Below are 20506 nucleotides of genomic sequence, written 5' to 3'. Positions count from 1 at the left end.
TAGGAACACGGATCCTCCAAGGATCCAACAATCCCCATGCTGAAATATTATTGGCTGCCAACACTTCAACCAGGAAGTGTTGGCAACCATCTTGAGACTTAGGACTTTAAAAAACAAGGGCAAGGTAGGAATACCCGACTCCCTAACTGTGGTCCTGGAGTCCCACTGTGACCCCAACACAGCCAAAAAGCACTTAAAAATATATATTTTGACACAGGAACGTAACAGAGCCTTGAATTATCAACAAGAATAAAAAAAACAAGCATTTGCAATGCAATAGGTCTCGCATTAGGAAAGTTTGAGCTATTGGTATTGTAAATGACAAATTTTGTATTTATGTGTTCGTTTTGCAAATAGCTAAATTAATAGATTTGTCATTTACAATGCCAATAGTTTTAACTTTCGCAAATGTGACACCTATAGCATTTGTAAAGCAACATGTGTTGTATTTACGTGACTTAAAGGTATTGATATTACAAATAACAATGGCTTTTATTTTTTTAAATAATTAATACTTACATAAAAGTTATTGTAATTTATAATGGTAATAGCTTAAACTTCTGTAAATAACTTTTGTGATGACTATGTTCAGTTTATTTTATTGTGACGAAAATCCAAGAACAGAAGTGAAATATTAACATCTTTTTGTGACATTTGTCATAAAGCTTTAAACATTGAGAGAACATATTTGAACCAGTTGTTGTTGAATGGTTGCACAGATTGATGCTGTGGTGGCGCTGAGTGATATTGTGGTGGCGACGAGTGATGCTGTGGTGTTCAGTGATGCTGTGGTAGTGATGTTGTGGTAGCGCATAGTGATGTTGTGGTGGTGCTGAGTGATGCTGTGGTGATGCGATAGAGTGAAAGCGATAGATAGAGGGAGGGCAATAGATAGAGGGAGGGCGATAGATAGAGGGAGGGCGCTAGATAGAGGGAGGGCGATAGAGTGAGTGAGGGCGATAGATAGAGTGAGGGAGGGCGATAGATAGAGCGAGGGAGGGTCATAGATAGAGTGAGGACGATAGATAGATAGGAGTGAGGGCGATAGATAGATAGATAAAGTGTTAGACAGATAGAGTGAGGTGATAGATAGAGTGAGGGAGATAGATAGACAGAGTGAGGTGATAGATAGAGTGAGGGAGATAGATAGACAGAGTGAGGGCGATAGATAGAGTGAGTGATGGCGATTGAGTGAGTGCGATAGATAGACAGATAGAGTGAGGGCGATAGAGTGAGTGCGATAGATAGATAGAGTGAGGGCGATAGATAGACAGATAGAGTGAGGGCGATAGATAGAGTGAGGGCGATATATAGATAGATAGAGTGAGGGCGATAGATAGACAGATAGATAGAGTGAGGGCGATAGATAGACAGATAGATAGAGTGAGGGCGATAGATAGAGTGAGGGCGATATATAGATAGATAGATAGAGTGAGGGCGATAGATATATCGATAGACAGAGTGAGGGCGATAGATAGACAGATAGATAGAGTGAGGGCGATAGATAGATAGACAGATAGATAGAGTGAGGGCGATATATAGATAGACAGATAGCTAGAGTGAGGGCAATAGATAGATAGTCAGATAGAGTGAGGGGGATAGATAGATAGAGTGAGGGCGATAGATAGATAGATATATAGACAGAGTGAGGGCGATAGATAGATAGACAGAGTGAGGGTGATAGATAGACAGAGAGAGGGCGATAGATAGATAGATAGATAGATAGATAGATAGATAGATAGATAGATAGCGATAGAGTGAGGGCGATATAGTGAGGGCGATATAGTGAGGGCGATATAGTGAGGGCGATATAGTGAGGGCGATAGAGTGAGGGCGATAGATAGATAGAGGGTGATAGATAGAGTGAGGGCGATAGAGTGAAGGCGATAGATAGGTAGAGGGTGATAGATAGAGTGAGGGCGATAGAGTGAAGGCGATAGATAGATAGAGTGAGGGTGATAGATAGAGGGAGGGCAATAGATAGAGGGTGGGCGATAGATAGATGGAGGGAGGGCGATAGATAGATAGAGGGAGGGCGATAGATAGATAGAGGGAGGGCGATAGATAGAGGGAGGGCGATAGATAGATAGAGAGAGGGCGATCGATAGATAGAGTGAGGGCGATTGATAGATTGAGGGCGATAGACAGACAGACAGATAGAGTGAGGGCGATAGATAGAGTGAGGGCGAAAGACAGATAGATAGAGGTGTAGAGAGAGAGTGGGGTGTAGAGTTAGTGGGGTGTAGAGAGAGAGGGGTGTAGCGAGAGGGGGTGTAGAGAGGGGGGTGTAGAGAAAGGGGTTGTAGAGAGAGGGGGTTGTAGAGAGAGGGGGTTGTAGAGAGAGGGGGGTGTAGAGAGAGGGGGTGTATAGAGAGGGGTGTAGAGTGTGAGGGGTGTAGAGTGTGAGGGGTGTAGAGTGTGAGGGGTGTAGAGTGAGGGGTGTAGAGAGAGGGGGGTGTAGAGAGAGGGGGTGTAGGGGGAGAGGGGTGTAGGGGGAGAGGGGTGTAGAGAGAGAGGGGTGTAGAGAGAGGGGGGTGTAGAGAGAGGGGGGTGTAGAGAGAGGGGGGTGTAGAGAGAGGGGGATGTATAGAGAGGGGTGTAGAGAGTGAGGGGTGTAGAGAAAGGGGTGTAAGGGGAGAGGGGTGTAGAGAGAGAGGGGGGTGTGGAGAGAGGGGGGTGTAGAGAGAGGGGGGTGTAGAGAGAGGGGGGTGTAGAGAGAGGGGGGTGTAGAGAGAGAGGGGTGTAGAGAGCGTTAAGGAGGTCCTTTATCTAAGATGACTTATTCATTGCACTTCCTTAAATAACTATGCTGGGCCCCAAGTCACAAGAGCCTTTTCTGAACTTTTAAAATAAAGTGTTATGGGAAATAGAAAGCACAGTAGCTCCAACTAATCATTTCAAATGCATCAGCTGACATGTAAAAACACAAATGCTAGCTTTGAAACCTATGCATACATAGATTTTATAGTACAAGCACCGGTGCTGACAAAGCGCATGGTCTGAGGAAAAGAGTCTCTTTGGCAGTCCTAAGCATTAGTGCTTTCAGTGGGATGAGAAGTTCACGAGCCCACAGAGAGGGGGGGTGGCGTTAGCCGTTTATAGCGCAGGCGGAAATGCAACGAGGTATCATGATCTGCGCACAAGCTGTAGATACTGACTTTTCTGACTGTAAATTAAAAATAAAAGGCTGGTAAAATGTCATCAGGCAAAGGTCAACTACGGGATACATAATAGAATATTTCCAATGGTGTTAAAAAAAAAAAGTTTTGCTTCATTGCCTATTAATTATATATTTTATTATTATATAAACTGACGCAGCTTGTGCTTTGCCCAGGAGTGAATATCATTTGCTAAATTCCTGTTACACAAGCAGAAAAAAAACCAGGAAGCAAATGCAAACACACAAACAGCATATTTAATAAGTCTTATTTTAAATGATGGTGACTCTGGAAAAGTTAAGTTGTGTCTCTATAATGGTACGAGGGCCGGGTGAAACGTGAACCCGATATTGCAGTAGCATGGGGGCATTGGCCTGCTCGCCTGACATGAAAGGGTGCCCAGAGAGAGGCGCGTAATTACCCATGACATAGGAAAGGCAGATGGCCGGGCGTGCACTCACACGTGCACTCAAGCTTGTAGCCAGCAAGCAAAGGCTGGGTTGAACTTTTAAGATCCCATTTTACTAAAAGTCGAGCAAGCTCGACCTAAAAAGCATGAGCCAGAGAATGAGGTTAAAGGAATTAGACCGACAGAGAGAAAAAAAACACAATAGCAAGAGTCTAAAGGAACACTATAAGCTGGTCACTTTGCCTAAAACCACATTCAGGCACACCCACAAAAGTCAAGCTCACAACAACAAGTAAACTCTTTTACAGACACCTAGAACTGTCAAGATACGTATTTTTGTTGAAACATATTTCCCTTTACATCCCCTCCCTCTACTTCCTTCAGGTTCTGGCAACATAGCAGAGCTTTGGTTCATGGCACTTGCAGGTCTACTGTGCAACATAAGAGGAACCTCTCTCTGCAGGTTTATATGTGTGAAGAACACCAACTGGTCCAGGAGTTGCACCAGCTCCATGGTTTAAGTGCCTCCTGATACCACCTATGTCTGAACTGCTGGCAAAAGAGTTTAAATGCTAGGAGGGCCAACTGAGAATTTCATCCTTAAGGTCGATAAATTAAGAATTAATTTGGATAACATCACGATTTATGGCCGTACATAGAAACTGGAAAACTGTAGCATTAGTCTGTATGCAAAATTGTTATCATTATCATTTTTTTTTACAGAAAGCCAATGTTGACTCAACCAATCAGAAAGCTTAGAATACTGGCACTAAATGCTGTTGGTTTGTCTACGTTCTAGGATTATTTGAAGAGAACTAAACCTGACAAAGGCAGTAGGTGTTTTTATTTGCCAACGTTTGGTGAGCTTAGGGTGAATGCTAACAGCCTAATTGTGTAAAGCAGACAGGGAATTAATAACAGTACATTTCTCGTTCTCTTATTAGGTGCACTCGCCTTTGGCTCTGTTCCATTTTTGCGAGAGGTGCAATGAACGCAGTAAGGCTCTATTTAACTAGAGGACGTTATCCACAACTTACGCTCTTAGCAGAGAGCAATTGTATCTTTTTTGCAGCTTTATATAACGCGAACTCGATCCGAAGGTATTGGAGCGCTTTACAGGAGCACCAGTTACGTTACACAAGGACACATTCATTTTTAGTAGGCACGGGGTGATTAAGTGATTTGCCCAGAATCACAGGATGCTGAGCCGACAGCGAGGCTCAAACCTGGTTCCATAGCTCCAAAGTCGACAGCTCTTGCCGTTAAGCCACAATCTATCTGATCACAGGGCCTTTGCCAAACACTTCTTTGAATGGGTCCTGGTTTAAAAACGGGACAAGGGAGAATCCGGGATTCTCCGCACAAGATTCAGGGCAAAAATGTTTTTTTGTGTTCAAAACTTTTTCTTGATTGTTTCCAGAAAACAAAAAAGAACATATAATAAGGACATAAGCAACATTGATGGATACAGCAGAATGAGAGGCCAGTACAGAACGGAAATAGGAACACAAAGTCTGCAAAGTCTAACAATCAAGGGGGAGCAGGGTAAAATAAGAATGAGTAAAAAGGCATACATAAACAGTGTATCATGTCCTAAACATCCTGTATGAAGCCACGACACAAGACGAGTGACCCACAGGAGGGCTTGAGCCGGAGGTAACTAGGCCAGCTGGATTAGTGTAGAAGGAGCAAATGCATGTATACAGGGCAGTCTTAGAAGCTGGAGTGTGAGAGTGTATGGGTCTGGGGTTAAGGGAGTATGGTGAGCTCAAGGAGGTTTCTGTGTGCTGAAGTAGTTGTCAAGCGAGACCCACAGCTATGAGGGGGGCGCCATGGAGTGTTTTGGAGCGAGATGTTGTCCGCACCTCTCAGATTGGTTACCTAATTTATCCAGCATTTAAGGAGACCTTATGGGTATCTTTCCAGTTATTCAAAATCATCTTTACAGCGGCAGTGAGGAGAAGGTCAACTAGGGCCTTATCATTATCTGTTAAGAACTCGGCCCTAAGGAGGCCGAAAATCAGTGTGGATAACTCCCTTGGAGGGGAGAAGGAAAAAACCTTGGCAATGAAGGCGAAGATTTTGTCCCAGAAGGAAGTAACACCTACACAATGGATTAGGAGGTGTTCCAGGTCCCCGTCTTTCTCATTACAGTTCCAACACATGGAATTATCTCTAATAGTATGTAAGAAGAGACGTGCCGGTGTCCAGAAGGCTTTATGGAGAAGCCAAAACTTCGTCTGGGAGAGCATAGGGCTTATTTTGTATCTCATGGACGACTCCCAGGTTTTGGACCAATCCAAATCTGAAATCGGAAGTGATGAGTGAGCTTCCCAGAACTGAATTAAATCTTTATTGAGATTAGAGTGTTGTGGCCGCAGCAGTTTGTAGAGTCTGGAGACCTGGTGACCTAGTTTGTTGAGATTAGCAAGAAAGTTTGGGAGAGAGGGAGATTTTGCGGATAGTTTTGCTTTGGTGATCGCTATCTTAATGTTCAAGAAATAGTAGAACTCCACGCGGACGAGATTATATTTGGCTTGAAGTTCATTAAAGGAGAGGGAGTAAGAGTCTCTAAATAGTTGATGCTTGAAGAATACACCCTTGCTGATCCATTCCTCATTTTGTAGTGGTTTACCTTTGTAGAGGATAGCAGGGTTGCACCAAAACGACTCCCAATCAGAGCGTCTTATGCTGATGTTTAAAAGTTTTTCGATTTTCACACAGTCTTGTGTTTTTAAATATAGACTTCGAACAGAAAGCCGTGTTTATCCTAGCAGTGAGGAAGGTGGCTGGCGCCAGGTTTCTAAAAATGGCTTTTTCTACCGCAAGCCCGACAGGCGTGTAATCATTGGGGGGTGATAGCCTATATAAACCTTGTTTGGCGAGGAAGGCTGTCTGATAAATTTTAAAATCTGCTAAATTGACCCCTCCCAGGGATTTATCAAGACATAGCTTTTTATACTGATTCTAGCTTTTTTCCCTTTCCATAGGAATTTAGAGAGGATATTATCTAGCTTATGGTGGAAGTCCTGGGATAAGGTAAGTGGGAGCATTGTAATAAGATAATTAACTAGGGGAGAAATCATTATCTTGATAGATTCTACTCTACCCCTCCAAGATATAAATCGGGGGGGGGGCAGCCATCAAGTTGTGTTTTAATTTTATTCAATGTGATGGATTTTTTATGATGTAGGGTTTCGAGGAGGGAGCTGCCGAATTCAATACCTAAGTATTTAATGAAGATGGTCTGCCATGTGAGACCTGAGCTTCCGAGCATGTCTTTGGTACCATGGATATTTAGGGGCTTGACCTCAGATTTGTCCCGATTTCATTTGTAGCGGAATGTGTAGAGTATTTTTCAATGGACGACATAAGGGCTCCGATAGAGGTCTCTGGGCTTTCCGTGGCTATTAAAATATCGTCAGCGTAAGCCGCCAGTTTCACCTGTGTGTCCCCGAAATTTACACCCGCTATGTCTTTATTTTGCTTAATGTCTGCTATAAGCGCTTCAAGGGCCAATAGAAACAGGGCTGGCGAGAGGGGGCAGCCTTGTCTGGTCCCTTGTTCTAATCGAAATGGGTTGGAGAGGGAGCCATTGATGGAGATTCAGGCGGTTGGGGAGGTATAGTGCCATAACCATATTAATGTAAGAGTTCCCCAAATTAAAGGCTCTCATGGAGTGCTGAAAGAAAGACCAAGAAACCATGTCAAACGCTTTTTCAGCGTCCAGGACCAAGGGGGTGGACATTGTTTTGGCTTTCTCAAGTATGTGGCACAGTAATCGAGTGTTATCGTTAGACAATCGGTATTTTAGGAAGCCCACTTGAGAGTTGCTGATTAACTTAGGAAGGACGGCGTTTAGTCTGCTAGCCAGAATCTTCGCGTACATTTTGCAATCCAGATTGATGAGAGAGATCGGCCGATAATTTTTAGGTAGGAGGGGTCTTTACACTCCTGCGATACCAATTATAGTGGCTTCACCCATTGTATTAGAGACACTGCCTGAGGTGGCAATCGAGTTGAATAATTTTAGAAGTATGGGGGCGATTGGTTTATGAAATGCTTTATAGAAGCCGGCTGAAAACCCATCTGGGCCTGGGGCTTTTTTGCTTTTGAGGGATTTAATAGCGCCAGATATTTCCTTGTCTGTGATGGGGCATCCTAGTTTAGCGCAATCATCGTCAGAGAGTTTGGGGATTTTCAACTTGTTTAGGTATTTAGTGCAAGCGTCCGGCTCGAATGGCATTTTGTTTTTATAGAGGTCCTCATAGAAGGCCTGGAAAGAGGCTAGAATTTAGTCCTGCTTGGTGTGAATATTGTTAGCGGAGTCTTTAATTGAAGTTATCGTTAGAAGTTTCTGTCTGTGTTTGAGGTAGAACGCAAGCAGTTTGCCTGCTTTATTCCCCTCACATAGTTTCATGGCCTTGAATTTATTAATCCATACACCGGCACGCCTGCTAACGATAGCGTTCTATTCGTATTTCTTTTTGATTAATTGGTCTAGAATGGGCTTATTATCTAGGTTATATGAGTGGGCAATTTTTAGGTCCTTGATGTCTTTCTCAAGAGTGAGGAGTTCTGCATTAAATTTTTTATTGGTCCTTGCCCTAATGCCAATAATCACTCCCCTTAATGTAGCTTTCAGGGTGATTTTTGCTTCTGGGGAATCGTTCAATTTAATATAGTCTCTGATAGCGTTTTCTATTTGACTTATTCCTTCAGGGTCTGAAAGTGTTTCCTCATTGAAGCGCCAGCGTTTTGGGGGTAGAATAGAGTGAGAGCCCGAGAGTTTAATACTAATACAAGAGTGGTCGGAGACTAGTTTAGGGGCAACGTCTGATTCCTCTAAGAGGTGCGTGAAAGGATTGGATATTAAAATATATAGTCAATTCTGGAGTAAGAGTTGTGTGGAGCTGAGTAAAACGTATAGTCTCTTCCATCAGGGTGCTGGAGGCGCCATGAGTCTTGAAGGAGAAACTTGGTGCACAAACGAGAGAGTGCCTCGTGAGAGTGGGAAGACTGGAATGAGCATTTGGATTGTCGGTCCAGGAAGGGGTCTAATGGCAGATTAAAGTCGCCCCCTACAAGTAAAAGTTCGTCTTGTGGAATATTTTCTATGGATAGAGAGACGGATTCCCAAAAATCTGGGTCGTCAGAGTTAGGACCGTAAATATTTACCACATATATGGGGTCTTCGTCTCTCATCAGGTGGGTAATTAGTAATCTACCATCCGAGTTATGAGTGTGTGAAGTGACGGAAAGGTTTGAATTCTTAGAGATTAGAGTGATCACTCCTCTCTTTTTGTGAACAGCCGAGAAGCATAACGTGTGGGAAATCCAGTTGAGGTTTATAAAGCTTACATCATCCTCTGAGAGCTTAGTCTCCTGGAGTAGTATAATATCGCCTTTTGATTTAGAGAGGTAGTCAAAGACCTTTACTGGGTGGTTGAGGCCCTTGACGTTCAGGGAGACAACCGTGAGGTCTCCTAGAAGGGATTGGGGTTTAGCCATCTAGAGCATGGTGGTCGCTGGTGGAGTGGAAGACATATGATTTTGCAATTATGCGATTGCTGAACTTGATTGACACGAACTGGACGTCAAACACTGTAAGGTGTGTGAGAGGTGATTGCGGGTTATTTTAGTTCTTTACAATGAGAAGGCCACTGTTGGGTCTAGATCGAGATCTGTGTTAAACGCATGTCTTGTGAGGATTTGCTGAAGAGACATTTTCGTTAAAATAAAAGTTAAAAGTCATAAAAAACAGAACAAGTGGAAACAATCAGTACATTTTTCAACCCTAGCCCCCATCCCTCACTCCTCCCCAACCCTCCCTCCCCCATTCCCTTCCACCCTTTCATCCCTTCCCCACCCACCCAAAGGAATCGAGTTTAGGAGCTGCGACCGCAGTGCTGTCTGTGGGCAGCGCAGAGGTAATGAATGTAATGTAATACATATACCAGAAGAAACATGGTTGATAGCTGCACTCAGTTAGTGGTTCGTAACATATTGGAGCTCTTAGCTAGTAACATTTAGCCAATAACAAGTCAAGAGCAAACATATTCTTAGATCAAAAGTGGGGATATGAGTTCTGCAATGGTACAGATAGGCGAAAGCTACATATTTTACGAGTAACAAGGTCAAAATAGATAGCAACCAAACAGACCCTAGGGTCTCTGACGGTTATTGTGGATTGTCCACATGGAGGGGCAAAATATGGCCCACTGACAACATAATAAGGACACCATCGTTAACTTGTACATAGTGTAACTATTGGTAGACAACAATAGAAGCAACCAGCGGTTAACTGTGTGATTAGACAAGCTATAAACTGTTGACAAGGCATGTCTATAATATTAAAGTAAGAACAACAAAGTCAGTAGAGGTGGCGAGATTGGTAAGCAGTATGCAACAATACCAGTGACTGTAACCGAGTATGTCAGGCAATGGCAGAGTCTTGGGTCTCCGTTTTCCTCTTGTTGGTGGAACCACTTGACAGGTCCATGCGCCGTGTCGGAGAGTCTTCCAGGTGTTGCGCAAGGTCGTGAGGGTTAGAGAAGAGGAGAGGTCTGCCATTTTCAATGATCCTAAACTTTGATGGGCTCGCAAAAGAGAATTTTATATTTTTCGCTTTCAGCTTATCTCTCAGGAGGAGGAAACCTTTCCTTATTTCAACAGTTTCTTTAGAATAGTCTTGTGTAAATATTATGCGATGGCCTTCCCAAGAGACGTGGTGGTTTTTCCTTGCGAACTGCAGAATGGACTCAACATGCTGGTATCGTAGCGGTTTGCAGATCAGGGGGCGAGGGCCCTTCTTTCCTTGGACGTGAATGTTGGAATTCTATGCCCCCTGTCTAGCTCTAGGCCGTGTTCAAATGTGATCCCCGTTATCGTCGGAATCCAAGCCTCGAGGAAAGACACACATGACCATGCATCTTTCTCTGAATTCTCCGGGACCCCAAAGATTTGAATGTTCCCTCTCCTATTGCGATCTTCCAATTCAGCGTTTTGTCTTCTAAGGTCGTCTGTTGCAGATTGAAGATGCTTTATTATCTTTGATGTTTGAGGAGTCTTGTCTTCTACGTCACTTAGGCGTTGTTCTGCTTCGCTGATGCTTTTGTTCATAGCACTCATGTCCGCAGTAATTGCTGTGAGCTCGAGCTGCACGGTGTCTGTATTGCTTTTGGTAGATTTAGCTAAGTTGTGGACTTCGGCTAGTTTTTTAGAATCATGTCCATAGTGGCAGTTAAGTCCGATCTGGCTTTTATAGGGAACTCCGAGGGTGATGGTTTCGGACGCACCTTCTTATTGTTGGACTATCTCCATCCGCCATTGTCAGGATAGATTGTGAGGGATTTGCAAGTAGGAATAGTTGAGAAGAGTTGACGCAAGATGGGTTCACCGCAGGTCGCAGAGAGGACACCTTGCTATATGTTGTTGTTGGTTAGCAAGGAGCAATGGTGGTTGAGGGTGTTGAAGAGATTGTAAAGCGTCAGCAGTGACAAGGACCAATTGGGCAGTCGGTCACAGCCAGGTAGATTGAGCAAAGTACACTTTTAAGTAAAGGCAAGAAGACCCACCATCTCTAAATGCAGGAATATCAATTTAGAAGATGAGGTAGGATGCGGATTGCTTCAGGATGCCGCTTCCGATTTCTGTTGATATACTTGTAGCACAGGAAGTTGTTAAGATTTTTTACTCACAACCACAGGAAGGCAAATTAACAATTGAAAGATGACTCACTGCCACCGTTTAGTGACACACTGCTTCAGCTGCTGCACGTAACCAACAATTGGGGCCGGTTTTATTGTTAATCACACAAAGCTTTACCAAATCTACTTCATCCGTGTATTAGACCAATACAAGGGGTATAGTATCTCGTTCTCAGTATACCCAGGATATGTGAAATAACACTATTCCTATGGTCAGGATGTATACATAACTCAACACAATAAAAACACAGGCCAACACTTCCTTGAACCAGAAAAAGTGTAGAAAATAGAGTGAGTGCTTCACGGTAGTAACACCCGAGGGGGTTCCTGGCTAACAATCACAGGTTGACCCGCTTCTCATCATTGGTCACTCACTCTATGTGAGGAAACAAAGTGTACACAGACGAAATCAAAAGTGCACACGTGAGAATAGTGACAAAGAAAGACCAGTGAGTACATATAAGCACTACTGTAGAATAATGTGTACATACATAGACCCCCCCCCCACACAAACAAACAAATAAAACCAGGCAATGTTTTGCTGGCTGCTTCTTTTATTCTGTTGCTGCAAAACCTCCCATTCAAAATTGGTTAATTATATACCATAGTTGTTCATCCTCAAGCCGACATGTTTCATTGCTACAATTTCAGCAAATTCATCAGGGCAAATGAGGGTTTACTATTCTCAATCTTCACATATAAATAGTATGCAAAGACCTTTGTAAATAAAAATCAGAGCACTCTGATAATTGTCCTGCACCCCTTCAGCCGAAGGGTATGCTCAAAGACGTCACACCTGTACCAAACATAGAAATTGCCATAACATAGTATTTACCTTATGGTTAACCAGTCAGCACATACTGGTAACCAAATGATGGACCCCGTGTCATGTGATCGCGTGTCCGCCAATGGCTCTTCACTGATGTGAGCCACCTGTGACCAAAACATAAACGAGAATGGGAATCAACCTCCAAGAAGAACTAGAATAAATAAAATAACCCTGCCGAGTTACTCAGCAGTTTAGCGAGACTCACAGCGCTTTTCATTTCCACGTCAACATCTCTGCCAGCCGGCGTGTTAGACGTGTGGAGTGCTGCATGTAACCCGGTCCTCCAACGGAAAGCTAAAGGCTGCAGAAATAAAAACTCACAGCCATCCCCGCAAATACCGAGAGTGCCCCACTCAGCCTGTGCTTCACTTAAGCCATATCGCAAATGCCCCCAAATTGTGAGGATTATCAAGATAAATGCTCTTAGTCGCCATTAACAGTGCCGCTGAAACCCTGGCTGAACCTGTGTTTATACTAGGTTGAAAAATGTCCCAAAATACATCCAACCCCGGCCAACATCGATGAAATCAATGTTGACATGGACGGATAATGAGTCTTTAGCTTTCCGGTGGAGGACCGGGTTACATGCAGCACTCCACACGTCTAACACGCCGGCTGGCAGAGATGTTGACGTGGAAATGAATATCACAGCATGGGGCTCTTTTATAAAACAAAATTGTTTGTGAACTTCACATACACATGTTGTTTTTTTGTAAAAGTGTCCCACACCGGGCTTTCACTTTAATGACGCCCGTGCCCCTTTTTTTTAGATGGAGCTCTCTGTAACCTGAATACGGTGAGCAGCGTCTAAAGAAAGCAGCGTGTCCACCATTAAAGTGGTCTTGTATTTGGAAGAATTTGAGCTATTGGCATTAGAAATGACAATGCCTTTTATATATGTGTTGTGCTTTTTTATATATGTGTTGATTTTCAAAACACATAAATAGAAGGCATTGTCATTTACAATGCCAATAGCTTAAAATCTTGCAAATGGGAGACCTATTGCATTACAAATGCTTGTTTTACAGTTCACCCACTGACAGACCCACTCATGCACCTACTCGCAGATCCATTAAAGCACTCATTTACCCACACACTGACCCAATGAGGGAGTCACCTACTCACAGAACCATTCAGACACTCATCCACCCACATAACCACTCAGACACTTGTGTTCCTATTCATAGACTCTTGTACCCACTCACTCACCTACTCAGAGACTCATCCTTCCACTCAGGGTCCTTCATAGACACTAATGTATCCACTCATAGACCCAGTCAGAAACTCATGCACCGACTCAAAGACCCACTTAGACATTCATGCACCCACTCACAAACTCACTGAGACACTCACGCACCTACTCACAGATCCACGCAGGCACTCCTACACCCACTTACAAAGCCATGTACACACCCATACAGTCGCTCATACACCCTCTCAGAGACCCATACAGGCACTCACACACCCACAAACCCCCTCACACACCCAATCACCTACCTCTACAGCCATTCAAACACCCCCTCTCAAAGGTTACAGGTTCAGTTAGGAAATACAATAAAAAAAAACATTGACTTTCACAGTCAAAAATCCAAGGTTACAAGGACATTATAGTTAGTAAATAGAATTTAAAAAAAACCTTACAAATTCACTGGAAAAAACAAAGGTTACAGGGAGGTTCAGATTTCACTCGTACAAAACCATTGAAATTCAGTAGTTATAGTTACCTAAGCTAACTGGTAATTTCCTTTCTTTTCATGTCCTGTCCTGTATTCCACCTCTTTCATGTTCTTAGTGGGTTTATTGTGTCTGATGGTAGATCGTTCGTTATCTCATCCTCATTCAGTAGTAGTGAATAAGGGTCCTGCCACTCCGTACAGTTTTCTAGATGTGTATTAGGGGCAAGTATCCAGTCATTTGTTGTAGTGTGCACCACCCAATTAGGTAGAATACCGCCATTATATTTGTATAGTATAGCTTCTCTGAGTGCATTCTAGATGTTTTTCTTGATAACTACAACAACCCTTATTTCTTGGCTATTTTTTTAATTTCGGCATGGGACCTTTATAATACGTGGCAGACTCCAGGCAGCTCAGTTATGTTTTTTTAATATTGTTATTCTACTACTGAATCAGATCTTCTTTCAATTTCCCTAAACACTGGGTGAAGTTAATGTTTTTTTTATTGGTACCTTATTTTGGACACATATCCTTATGTTATTATATCAGTGTGTTTTCCATTTAGTTCTGCCTTATCCCTCTTACAGAGAAAATTGTGAAACCAAATATGTTCATATAATTTGGCAGTCTGTTTCATTTCACCAGTGCCATGTAAGCCTTGTAATTACAGCAAGTTCTCTGACCCATCTTACTAAGAGTTTTTTTGTTTGTGCAGTTAAAATTGGTTACAGAGGCAGTCTTGTCTCATGCTTCATTCAATAGAGAACACCAGAATTTGTACTTTTGATCTGTTTACGGGTCGACAGTTCCCTGTACATCGAGGGTGTGGTGGACTCTTCAAGTTAGCTTTTGGTGTTTTTTTTTTGGGGCCTGAATCCACATTGGTTTCTTTACCTTCATTTCTTTATTACTTGCAGTAGCCTAGTTGCTAGATGTTTCACTAATACTTTAGTCTCTGCCTTAATGAATGGATTGGCTTACGAGATTCACGTTTCTCTGGTGTTTAACTTGGATTTAAAGTAACTATTATTTCTGCTTCTTTAAGATCTTGATGGCTTCTCCTCTCTCAGGCAGGACTGATCTATTGGTAGAACGTAACCAGATAATTTTGAAATCTTCCCCCAACTTTTGGCTGAGTCACTATCCGCACTGGCCGTTGACTGTCTGAAAATCCTTCTCCTTGGTGATTTTATTTACTGGGTGAATGAGGATATTGGTGGGCAAAAGTCTCTACACCTGACTTGGTCAAAATTAAGATTAGTTAATGGCTAACAAGTATTGGAACCAACTCACATTAAAGGTCATACTTTACATCAATTCAGTTAAACGTACGGCTTCCCCTTGCATTTGGTCGGACCATTACTTATTACATTTATTTTAAGAGATTAATCTATTTTTTTAATCCCCTGTGTACCCTCTCTAGGAACTGGAATGTACAGATCTCAATTTGGTCTGTAATGCACTGACTCATGCCTTACCTAATCCCACTGAGAACCTGGATGACTATGTGGAAGCAATATCGGACTGGCCAAGGGTAGTCCAGCGATATTCATGTCCCTCTCCGCAAACCTAAATTTACTCGCCGCTATGAAGCATCTAAATGGTTTTCAGAGGAGTTAAAAACAGCAAAATATTGAACTCCGGCAGGCAGAAAAGAAATGGCAAAATACATACCTGCCTGAAAGTAGGGAAGTATTTGCCCAACCCAACTACTAAAAACACACACAAAATTAATACTCCAGACCAAATATACCTACTTTTCAATTAAATGTTGAATTTGAAAAACAAAAACCAAAGGCCGTCTTTGAGACGGTCAGAGAACTTTTCAACTCAGACAGAATAACTTTATCTGTGGCTCCCTCACACAATCTATGCAACAACTTGTGCTCATTTTTCATTGAGAAAATAAAAGTAATAAAAGACAGTATCCCACCCAGCTCAAGTATGTTTGTCACTTCTCCACAAGATAGAAACCCCTTTGCACTCACTCAGAGCCTCTCTGGCTCTTAGCAAAGAGCGCTTTAACGAGCTGATGAACATCGTTATATCAGATGTCTGTCCCCCACATGTTTTAAACACAGTTTTTCCCACTGTACTGAGATAGCCACATCCATTCTCAACATAACCCTTAATGAGTGCAAGGTTCCTCAACATTTTAAGAAGGCTGTTGTGCTCCCTTCTATTGAAAAAACCTGTGAACCTGTCAATACTGAAATTCTACAGACTGATCTCCCTGCTTTTGTATCTAGTAACACTTCTTGACATTCCAATTTGTCAACATCCATGTCCTTTTTGGAGGAGTCTGTTTTTTTTGACACCCATTAGGCTGGCTTTTAACCTGCCCATTCAGCTGAGACAGTCATCCTCTATGTAACGGACGATTTGAGAAAAGAAAAGTCAAAGACACCACACATGCACTGGTCCTTTTAGATCTCTCAGCTGCATTTGACATGGTCAACCATGCTATTTTGATCAACAGTGTCAGCACTGCAGGCTTGCAGGGAACTGTCCTTGAATGGCTGGCCTCTCTTCTCAGGAAATGATGAATAGTCACCAGTTCAAGCTAAACTCCGACAAAACTGAAATTGTGGTCACGAAGAACAAACTGCATCAATGGAATCCTTCCTTTTGGCCCCCTGGGATGGGATTCCCCCTCAACGCCCCAGAAAGCAGTAAAAAGTCTTAAGATTTTCATTGATGAGGAACTATCCCTGAAACATCAGATAGAGTCTGTCTCTTTCTCTTGTTCTCTACAACTCCACAAAACAGTGGATGCTGTCATCCAAATGAATATTGCCGTAGCGATGTCTCAGATTGACTATGCCAATGCTCTTTATCTGAGACGCTGTATTGGCTTAAACAGCAGGCTATAATTGTCTCAAAATTCAGCCGTACAGCTGTTTTTTTGCCAGCCAAGACACTACCATACTTAGCCTCTGATGAAAAAGCTACACTGGCCTAGAGGCCTTTTTTTAAAACGGCCTGTATTGTCTTTAAAGCCCTACGCAGCAAAAGCCCAGTTTTCGTGTCCTCAAAAAGTCAGCGTTCCATTCGTAACCCCATCTCAGATCAGATCAGCTCAGCTGAAACTACTAACTGTCCCAAAAAGTGAAAGGAAGAAGCTTGGAGGGGGTCATATTTTCTGTAATGGCTCCCCACATCTGGAATACCCTTCACCCTGTCATTAGATCATCAGCCAATTATGTGCATTTTAGGAAACTCTTAAAAACGTGGCTGTTCAGACAAGCTTTTGGCTAATCTTGCTGCTGTTGTTGCTTCCCGTATTTTAGCGCAAAATACCTCATGGTGAAGGTGCGCTCTATAAATTCCCGATAAAAAAACCACAATAATTTCTGTTACATTATTCAGTAATTTATTTTTAACACAAGGTCTATTTGTTGGCCTGATAGCGCCTGGACAATTGCAGTCCGATCCCTTGGGATGATAATATCATGATTATTTCCCAATGCCATTAAGTGATGGAAACAAGTTTTTGTAGTTGTTAATTTGGGCTTATAGAACAAGGATGACCCTTGAACTTTTCAACTGCTTCTGTGCTAGGTGGCTAGCATCTGTTCCCTGGATGAAGCATACTGGCCAGTGGAAATGAAACAATTGATCATAATCAAATTATCCATCTTTAATCACTGAAGTGCACAGATTAAGGGCCTGATTACGATGCCGGTCGAATTGATCACTGCCTTTGCGGGCGCTTTTCCACCGCCAAGGCCTTGAAGTTTCCTCCCGCCATATTACGATGCAGCCACTGCTATTAAGCGGCGGTCGCATCTACAGCGGAGCGCATATCCCAGAATATGTTGCTGCAAATGTGTACAGAAACATGTGAATTGTACACACATTCATGACATATGTGGGAAATGCATTGTGCACCATGTATGCCATTGCTGGAGTGTCCGGAATGTGGATACTTACTGCATAAGGACTTACCTGGATTCCGGCGCCCACAGGATCATAGTCATCAGGGTGCCGCTGTTCAGGTGTAGGGGGGACCAAGAGGAAGGGATCCACGGCGGAGACTGCTGGAGAAAAACGGATATGGCTGAGTATGCACCTCAAATCCATCGATGTCTTGCGTGACTGAGCAGCACTTATCCCACTGCTCATCTGTAATTGTCGTTCCCAAATCCATTTCCCAGGACCTGCGAACTTTACTGTCGTCTATGGGGTTGAGTGCACCACATGCTTTATAGAGTTGGAAATGAGATGCGTCTTGTCTACGTTCTCAATGACCATAGTGAGCAGAGGGAATGAAAGCGGCTCAACCCGGAAGGGTGGGAATGTAGAGTGTGGGGCCGAACAGATTCGGCTCATGACAAACCTTTCCATAATGGTCCCGGACTGGAGACGGGCGTCTTCCGTTAAAGAAAAGACATGGCCGTTTGGGTATAAGTCGCCCATTTGCAAGAGTTCAATTGTCTTGAGGGATCGTTGCACCAATCGTTCTCCTGTGATTGATATCAAGCGGGGGTTGACGATGGGCAGAGCCGAAGAATAAAGAATGTCAGTACCAGTGATTCTGCACAGTTTCTTCCATGCCCAGCTCATGGTGGAAACGGTTTGGATATCAGATGGGTCTCTGGGAAGGCCCGCGGGCAGGATAGTCACGAGCTTCTCAGGAAGGACGAGGTCAGCTTCCGGACGAAGATATGGAAGCCGGGCGTCGGGATGATACCACAAATAAGCATAGCTACATTGTGCCACCAAACAGTATAGTTGAAAATCTGGAACATTATATCCCCCCTCTCCCGTACGGCTACGTAAGGATAGCCCATCGGAAGGGTGCCTTTTTTTCACCCCAAATCAATTGGGTTAAAAGGGTGCGAAATGTGCAAAAAAAATTATTGGTAAGTGGAACGGTGTGTTATTAAACAGATATAAAAAATTTGGGAGCACAACCATTTTCAAAACTGCCACGCGGCCAGCCAAAGAGAGGGGCAGCCTTAGCCATTTCTCTATTTAGGTTGTGAGTGTGTCGACTGCCCATCTGTAATTAAGACTGATGATTTGGGTGGTGTCTAAGTGGGTATGGATTCCTAAATATTTCACAGAGTGGAGTCTGTGCACCATTCTAAGGCGAATCCGCGGTCCCATTGTTTTGTACTGGCTGTAGCGGGAATATAACTGATTTGTGTCAATTGATGCCCAAACCAGAGTAGCGACCAAATCGTATTATTTCCCTAATCAATTTGTGTAAGTTGTCCTGAGGGTGCCGGACAAAGAGTAGGGTATCGTCTGCATTTAGGGAGACCAAGAGGGCCAGTGTTGAACTGAAGGTCCCTGTGTAAATGAGTTCCTGAAATTGTTGTATAAGAGGGTCCATGGCTAGAATGAATAAGAGCGGGGACAGTGGGCATCCCTATCTGGTTCCACGAGATAGCTGAAAGGGAACAGAGAGCGTGCCGTGGAGGCGCAACCGAGCAGTAGGTTTATTATACAATAATGCTGTTGTGGCGATAAAACCCATGGGCATGCCCATGCGTCTCATGACAGAAAGAAAGAATGGCCATTCTAACGAATCAAAGGCTTTATCAGTGTTTAGAAGGATAGCTGCTGCCGGGGTGTCTGGGTTTATTCTGTGAATAACCGAAAAAAGGTTGCAGAGGTTAAGGGAGGTGGAGCGATGTGGCACAAAACCGTATTGAGACGGAGAAATTATGAATTCCATTAATTGGGACAACCGATTAGCAATGACTTTTTCCAAGATTTTATTATCTAGGTTGAGAAGAGAAATAGGCCGATATGAACCACATTGATTGGGGTCCTTGGCAGGTTTGGGAAGGGGGATTATAACCGCCTTTCTGAAAGTGGGAGGCAATATTTGTGTCTCTAATGCCTCAGCGTACACCTCAATGAATTTTGGAGCGAGTATCTCTTTGTATTCCTTATGAAATTCTCTGGTGAATCTATCCAGCCCCGGCACGGATGATCCCCGAATAGTCTCAATGGCTAATAGCACATCTGCGACTGTAATGGGTTCGGCCAAAAAGTCCTGCATGTATTTCTCTAGATACACTAAGGCTATCTCGTCTAAATATCCCTCTTGGGCTTACCAGTCACTCCCTATAGTGGTGGAATATAGGGTAGTTAAATACTCCAAGAATTGTTTTTGAATATCTGCCGTGGAGGTGTACATGTGCTTGCCTTGGGAATATATTTCAGTGAGGTAGGTCTTATGATACGGGGAACGCAGAAGTTGGGCAGGCACTCGGCCAGGTCTTTCCCCCTCGCATATTGTCGGGCTGTCTGTTATTTCCCTTAATATAGGATCTCCCGATCAGCTGTCTCCCTGTAGTCCTCCAGTAGCACCAGTCATCTGTTCTCGTATGTGGAGTGTGTGTGATTTGGGGTATCCCCATCCAGTGCCTGAAGGTCCCGCTATAGTCGTGCCAATGTGTTACGGAGGTCTTTGAGGACCCCAGCGTGTTTAACTATGCAGACACCCCTGATCACGGCCTTGAAGCCCTCCCATAGCACTGCCCGTGTGCTCACTGATCCTGTGTTGATGGAGAAGTATTCCTCTATAGCTTCCCGAACCTCTTCTTTAAACACTTCGTCATTCAAGGCGCAGCTGGGAAATCGCCACTGCCGTTCAAAGCCCTCTGGGGATCTTAAGGAATAATGTCACTAGGGAATAATCAGAGTAGGTCCTAGGTAGGGTCTAGGTAGGGTCCCCACTGCTGTACACCAACCATAAATGTCAGGGG

At 43.5% G+C, this 20506-nt stretch overlaps 1 protein-coding gene across 1 annotated transcript in view; it reads left to right on the top strand.

The window, feature by feature from the left end:
* CENPK (centromere protein K) overlaps positions 1 to 20506 on the top strand; it is a 431743-nt gene that overhangs the window by 13471 nt on the left and 397766 nt on the right. The gene's annotated exons all lie outside the window — the stretch shown is intronic.

Source organism: Lissotriton vulgaris, chromosome 3_1 (assembly GCF_964263255.1).
Source record: "Lissotriton vulgaris chromosome 3_1, aLisVul1.2, whole genome shotgun sequence".
NCBI classification, from domain to species: Eukaryota; Metazoa; Chordata; class Amphibia; order Caudata; family Salamandridae; genus Lissotriton; species Lissotriton vulgaris.
This window is presented reverse-complemented; position numbering and strand designations above follow the sequence as displayed.